Consider the following 7,741-nt stretch of genomic DNA (forward strand, 5'->3'; position numbering starts at 1 on the left):
GCTTGGCATGCCAGAAAAAGACCTAGAAAAGTCTTGCGACAAAGACACCTAATTAACCATTACTCATTGAAATCTATGGCTGAAGAACACACTGAACTTAATAGTTGCCTCTTATGCTGCTGCTGCTGCTGCTGTGTCGCTTCAGTCGTGTCTGACTCTGTGAGACCCCATAGACGGCAGCCACCAGGCTCCTCCGTCCCTGGGATTCTCCAGGCAAGAGCACTGGAGTGGGTTGCCATTTCCTTCTCCAACACATGAAAGTGAAAAGTGAAAGTGAAGTCACTCAGTTGTGTCCGACTCTTAGCGACCTCATGGACTACAGCCCACCAGGCTCCTCCATCCATGGGATTTTCCAGGCAAGAGTACTGGAGTGGGGTGCCATTGCCTTCTCCGAGTTGCCTCTTATAGTCCTCCATTAAAATATATTTCTACTATTTCTCTTTAATGTTATACCGATAAGAACAACAAATAAATAAGGCAGTACTCTTTGCTTCCTCTGGCTTAATGTGCATGGAAATAGCTCTTTTTTGGTAATTAATCAAGATGGGAGTCATAAAAGGTCCCTCCAGAACTCAGAGCCTCAAGGACCAAGTGCAGCAGGAAACCAGAAAAGAATTCTCAGTCCAGGGCTCTGGGGTGAGGTTATTTAAGTGCAGATCTTAGCCCAACCCGATTTCTACTAAATCTGTTCTCTGAGAATGGGGTCCAGTAATCTACATTTTAGATCAACAATCTAATTGTTAGAACTCACCAGCCAGAGTCTATCTGAAAACATAGCAGGAGAATGAGAAAAATTCTAGCTGAAGGAATACCTGTGTAAAAAAAATACCGGTGTGAAAAAATACCTGTGAACATAGGGTATTCTATAAAATTGTAAAATTCTACAAGGATAAGCTCTCCTAAGAAGAGATCATTGATAGAGTAGTGGTAAGGGTTAAAACACAGATTTCTTTCTTTCTTTTTTTTTTTTTTTCCAATCTTAAACTTAGCATATCTTCTTTGGATGTTAGCTGCCTGTCTGTTGCCTTGCACATTGACCTAATTCTTTTTCTACTCTGCTGCTTCCCACCCAATCTTGAGCTGATCAAAACATTTTGTATTTTGTATGTAACCTCTTTCTGTCTCTTCTGGACTTGTGTATATTTTCTAATGGACTACTACTCATATCCATCTAATTGAAACTTCAGTTCAGTTCAGTTCAGTTCAGTTGCTCAGTTGTGTCCAACTCTTTGCGACACCATGAATTAGCCTTTACATAATTTTGTCTGTGAGTTCTTACATAATTTTGATATTATTTACTTGAATCAGCTCTGGCCACACTTTGCTAGAAAGTTATGGCTGCTTTCTGCCTTCACAGTGTATATACTGACACATCATTGGCTCAAACCCTGACAACTCTTGCATCTATAAGGCTTCTTTATACCATTAACCTATTTCAGTCCATCCTGCTTCATTTGAAAAATCTAATAAATATTTAAGTAGGCATCTCAGAAATAAAGATATTTCATGGGTCCTATCTTTCCTTTTGTCTCATTTTTGGTTAAAAAAATCTAAATACTGTCTTCAGCTTTTCATTCATAGGCTCATCAGCTTTCTGTTTTGCCAAGAAAATAGCGGGCTTGAGAAATATGCAGAAATTGTGAAAGTTGTTTGCATTCCACTGAAATATTTCTTTAGCTGAAGGGTATCAAATCAATAAAATATGATGAAACCATATGCTCATTATTTCAAAGGAGAGCAGCTGCTTCAGGGAATATTGGGAGACTTATTAATTCTACCACTACCTCTCATTAAGGCTAGATATCTCCAAACCTGATTTCCTAAATAAAATGCACCTCAGTAGGAAAAGCACACTTGTAGAATTTGTGCTAATATTCTATTTGATGTATTTTCCATGGTTACTTTTATGGTAGAGATAGCATTGTACAATCTGAAATTATTAAGCAAAAAAAAAAAAAAAATCCATTACACAGAAAAGGTTTATAGCATAGCCATGGTTTGGAAATGCCACAGAGAAATCAGCCTTGGCAAAGATGAATGCTTACTGCTATGGGCCATATGTGCATATAATTGAGTTCGCAACTTTCCAGGCAAGATGCCAAATGAATAGTCTGCCGTCTGGTAAGAGAGGTGATGTGTTCTGTCTTCTTGTTCTCACCAATTTTAGATGTGCAAGAAGATTCAGATTTGCTCCTTGAAAGACTTCTGTCCAAGTACAAAGTCAAATAAATGAGCAGAGCAAGTGAAAGAACCAATGCATTTAAGTATTTAACTAACTGGGTTTAAACTTATGTCCACATACTCAAGGGAGTTCAGTCATGAAAATTCATTGCTCGATTAGTTAATTCCAATTATAAAATTTAAAATAAATAACAGAAAGAAGACGTTTAATCTAACCACCTGTATCCCATTAAAAACAACAACAACAAAGCCTAAAAGGCAAAACAAATAAAACAACAACAAAAAGCAAAATCCCTAGTAGGAAGTTATAGAATCTCTCCCTGGTGGCTCAGCTAGTAAGGAATTCATGTGCAATGTGGGAGAACTGGGTTCGATCCCTGAATTGAGAAGATTCCCTGGAGAAGGGAACAGCTACCCACTCCAGTATTCAGGCCAAGAGCATTTCAAGGATTGTACAATTAATGGAGTTGCAAAAAGTCAGACACAACTGAGCTACTTTAAGTAAATAAATAATGGAATTTAACAGAGTTTTAAACAGTGCATATCATTATAATATACTCTCTCACATAACTAGAAGTAAGACAAATTATCTAAAAACATTAAGAAAAACTGTATATTTTTCATTGAGGTATAATTGATGTACAATAAACTACATATATTTAAAGGGTTATTTTGATAAATTCACATATCAAGATAATGAATTTATCTATTATCTCCAAAGTTTCCTAACACCCATTGGAATCCCTCCCCCCCCCCTTCCCCTGGAGAAGGAAATGGTAACCCACTCCAGTACTCTTGCCTGGAAAATCCCATGGATGGAGGGAGGAACCTGGTAGGCTACAGTCCATCAGGTCATGAAGAGTCAGAAACGACTGAGTGACTTCACTTTCTCTTTTCACTTTCATGTGTTGGAGAAGGAAATGGCAACCCACTCCAATGTTCTTGCCTGGAGAATCCCAGGGACGGGGGAGCCTGGTGGGCTGCCGTCTATGGGGTCGCACAGAATCAGACACGACTGAAGCGACTTAGCAGCAGCAGCTACCCCTCCCCAGCACCACCCCCCAGGTAGTCACTAATTTGTTTTTTGTCACTATAGTGGGTTTTTTTCCACTATAGTGGGTTTTTTACTACAATTTTATTCACATAGATTTCTAGAATGGGCCCTTTTTGGTCTTACAGAGTGATCATTTGGGGAATGATCAGTGAAGTTTCAATCGTAACAGAAGTTCAGTCTTATTTTATTGTTGAGTAATATCTCATTGTCAGACTATGCCACAATTTTTTATGCACTCACCTGTTGTTGGACATCTGTGTTGCTTACAGTTTTTGACTAGTACAAATAAAACCCTTAGGAAAATCTGTGGACAAGTCTCTTTGTGAATGACTACTTTTATTTCTCTGGGGTAAATTCCATGAGTGATAAGGCTGAGTCATAGAGTAGGTATAGGCTTAACTATTTAAGAAACAACCAAGCTATTTTTTTTTTTTTTTTATCCAGAGTGGCATTGTATTTTTCATTCTTGTCAGTAGTGTATGAGAGTTTCCAATTGCTCCAAATACTCACGAGCTCTTAGTATTTTTAGCCTTTCATTTTACCCATTCTATTTACTGTGTAGTATCTCTTTGTGATTTTAATGTGCATTTCCCTGATAATCAATGATGCTGAATTTATGACATGAAGGTCCTTAATGATTTTCTTCTGCTTTATTAAAGATTTTGGAGTTTTAGCTCATATTTAGGTCTATAATACATTGTAAGTAATGTATTTTTTTATGTGGCATGATATCAGGACTGAGATTCATTTTCTTTGCCTATGAGAACCTATAAGTCCAAGATGCATAAATTAAAAAGTTCATCTTTCCTTCATTGAATTGCCTTATAACATTTGCTAAATATCAGGTGACCACACATTCGTTGGTCTATTTCTTTATTTTCTATCCAGTTCTGATTTATTAGTCTATCTTTATGTTAATACCAAAATGTTTTATTTACTAAAACTCCATATTTCTTATATCATATAGTTTATGTCCCCTCAATCTTATGTTTTCAAGTTTGTTTTGGCTGTTCTAGTTCTTTACATTTTCATATAAATTTTATAATAAGTTTTCAATTCTTAAAAAATGTCTGTTTAAGACTTGTGGACACAGCAGGGGAAGGAGGGGGGGATGAATTGAGAGGGAAGAACTGAGGCATATATATTACCATATGTAGAATAGCAAGCTAGTAGGAAGCTGCTGTATGGGCATAGGGGGCTCAACCCAGTGCTCTGTGACAATCTAGAGGGTTGGGATGGAGGTTTAAGAGGGAGGGGACATATGTATCCTAATGGCTGATTCACATTGTCAGATGGCAAAAACTAACACATCATTATAAAGCAATTATCCTCGAATTAAAAAAAAAGCTGTTGGGGAAAAAAGGTCTTCAGATTTTGATTAAGATTATATTGGATTTATTTATAAATTTGGGGATTATTGGTGAAGATATGGAGCAACTACAATATTCATATATTCCAGTGAAAATACAAAACGGTACAGTCACTTTGGAAACAACTTAGCTGCATTTATAAAGTTAAACATACACTTACTATATGACTTGGCAATCCAGTTCTGACAGTATACCCAAGAGAAATGAAAGCATATGTTTAAACCAGTAGTTTTACTGGACTGTTTGTGTAAGCTTTATTCAAAAGAGCCATAAAATGGAAATACATTCAAATTTTTATCAGCTAGTGAATGAATAGAAAATTGTGTTATATATTATATTCATATAATGAACTATTAGTCAGCCATAAAAAATAACTCTTGATACATGCAATAATATGGATGAATCTCAAATACAATATGCCAAATGAAAGAAATCAAACACAAAAGATTATATTTTGTGTATTTTAAATTCTATTTATATGAAATCCTAGAAAAAGAAAACTATAAATATGACAGAAAATAGATCACTGGTTGTCAAGAGATGGAATGGCAGAGAGAGAAATTGTGGAACACTCAGGAAATTTTTAGGGTGATAGAAGTATTCTACAAAGTGTTCCATAACATGATGGTGATGGAGATTACATGGTTGTATATATATATATTGTTAAAATTCCTGTAATTGTACCTTTATAATTACTAGATTTTATTGTATATAAGATATATAAATATATAAAATATATATTGTATATATACTATGTATATATAGTACATAAATATATATACAATATATAAAATGTATGAAATATATTGTGTATATATATATATTTTATATATAAACTACATATAAAAAGCTCAAAAAACTGTCTAAAAATGCACAAAACTGCAAATATCCTGAGTATCTTTGGATATAATCAAAGTTGAGAAAATTCCATGTGATTCTGCCCATACAGTTTAAAGTGCATTACTTTTTGGTAGTATGCTTCTTATATACAACATCTTAGCTATTTAACATAATTCAAACACTAATGAAGAAATTCACTTACCAATGAAAATTACAGGTGCAATTTAGGTAACTGGGAACCACTGATACATCCTGTAATCTAGTACAAACATATGTTCAAGAATAAAACTTTTCTGTCACAACTGAAATGGTTTCAATGAAGACTGATAATTCAGTTCAGTTCAGTTCAGTTCAGTTGCTCAGTCGTGTACGACTCTCTGCGACCCCATGGACTGCAGCACACCAGGCCTCCCTGTCCATCACCAACTCCCGGAATTTACCCAAACTCATGTCCATTGAGTCGGTGATGCCATCTAACCATCTCATCCTCTGTTGTCCCCTTCTCCTCCTGCCCTCAATCTTTCCCAGCATCAGGGGCTTTTCCAATGAGTCAGCTCTTCGCATCAGGTGGCCAAAATATTGGAGTTTCAGCTTCAACATCAGTCCTTCCAATGAACACCCAGGAATGATTTCCTTTAGGATGGACTGGTTTAGATGACTCCTTGCAGTCATCTAAAATCATATTTTATGACCTTGAAGCTTAAGGAAATAACAGCTTTAACTTAAAGTGGTCTCACCTGATTTTCGTTGACTCAGCGAAATCTAGTGCCTAAGTGCATTTCCTTTCTACAATATTTTTTTCCTCCCTGTTATAAAAATGCTCCTCTATTTAAGAATGCTTAACATTTGGAGTGTTGTCATGTAGCCTTTATTATGTAGCATCAACATTTGGTAATGATTCCGAAAATACTTCTGAAATGTTTTACTTTGAGTTTTGTATTAAATGTTGTGCATCAGGGAACCATATGGTCAGACATTTTATAACTGTTTTCAACTGGTGTAATGGCAAAATTACTGAATGTAACTGAGAATATACAAAGTCTTACTAAAATTTAAATGTTCAAACAAGATACACATTCATTGAGTAAGTGATGCTACCAGAATATAATAAAAGCTCACTTACTCAATGTGTATTTTCTCTCACAAAAAGCGAATTTTTTTCTTGATTTACATCAAGCTACTAGAGGCAAACGTACTTAAACTTGATATAAATCAAGAAAAAAAAATTGGCCTTTTGTGCAAGAAAATACAATCAAAGGAAATAGAGTTTTTCTTGTTAACACCAAGGCAGAATTAATATTTAGATTCCCAGTATCTCCTGTAGGATATAGATGAGAACACTATTTTTCCCTTTTACTGTCAGTTAATTTTCAAAGTGTTAAAAGTAAATAGGCAGGGCCTATTTCTGAAGCTGTCTATATTTAAAATTTATTGACATGGTCTAATTTCAGTGTGTACCTTTAGGCCAATGACAACAATTATTGTCAAGGGATATTACTAGTGAAACACTAATCATAGAGCTGGCACCAACATAGTGGTGACATGGATAGAAAATCATACAGAGAAAACAGCAAAAAGTAAAAGCGAATCTTTGCTCTTATCCTGCTAATAACAGGAAAACAAATGAACAGAAAATATTAGACATGGATGGAAGGAGGAAGTGTTGAACATGCTATAGCTGTTTTCACATTTAATATCCAAGCAAATTTTGAAAACTCCAGTGTAATATTCAGATATTTTCTGAAATCCAAAATTGTATCAGGTCAGTACAGTTCAGTCACTCAGTCGTGTCCAACTCTTTGCAACCCCATGGACTGCAGCACCCCAGGCTTCTCTGTCCTTCACCAACTCCCAGAGTTTACTCAAACTCATGTCCATTGTGTTGGTGATGCCATCCAATCATCTCATCCTCTTTAGTTCCCTTTTCCTCCCACCTTCAATCTGTCCCAGCATCAGAGTCTTTTCCAATGAGTCAGCTCTTCGCATTAGATGGCCAAAGTATTGGAGTTTCAACTTCAGCATCAGTCCTTCAGATGAATATTCAGGACTGATTTCCTTTAGGATAGACTGGTTGGGTCTCCTTGCAGTCCAAGGGACTATCAAGTCTTCTTCAGCACAATGGTTAAAAGGCATCAATTCTTTGGTGCTCAGTTTTCTTTATAGTTCAACTCTCCCATCCATACCTGACTACTGGAAAAACCATAGATTTGACTAGATGGACATTTGTTGGCAAAGTAATGTCTTTGCTTTTTAATGTGCTGCCTAGGTTGATCGTAACTTATGTTTCAAGGAGAAA

This window comes from Bubalus bubalis, chromosome 4, assembly GCF_019923935.1.
Source record: "Bubalus bubalis isolate 160015118507 breed Murrah chromosome 4, NDDB_SH_1, whole genome shotgun sequence".
NCBI lineage: Eukaryota > Metazoa > Chordata > Mammalia > Artiodactyla > Bovidae > Bubalus > Bubalus bubalis.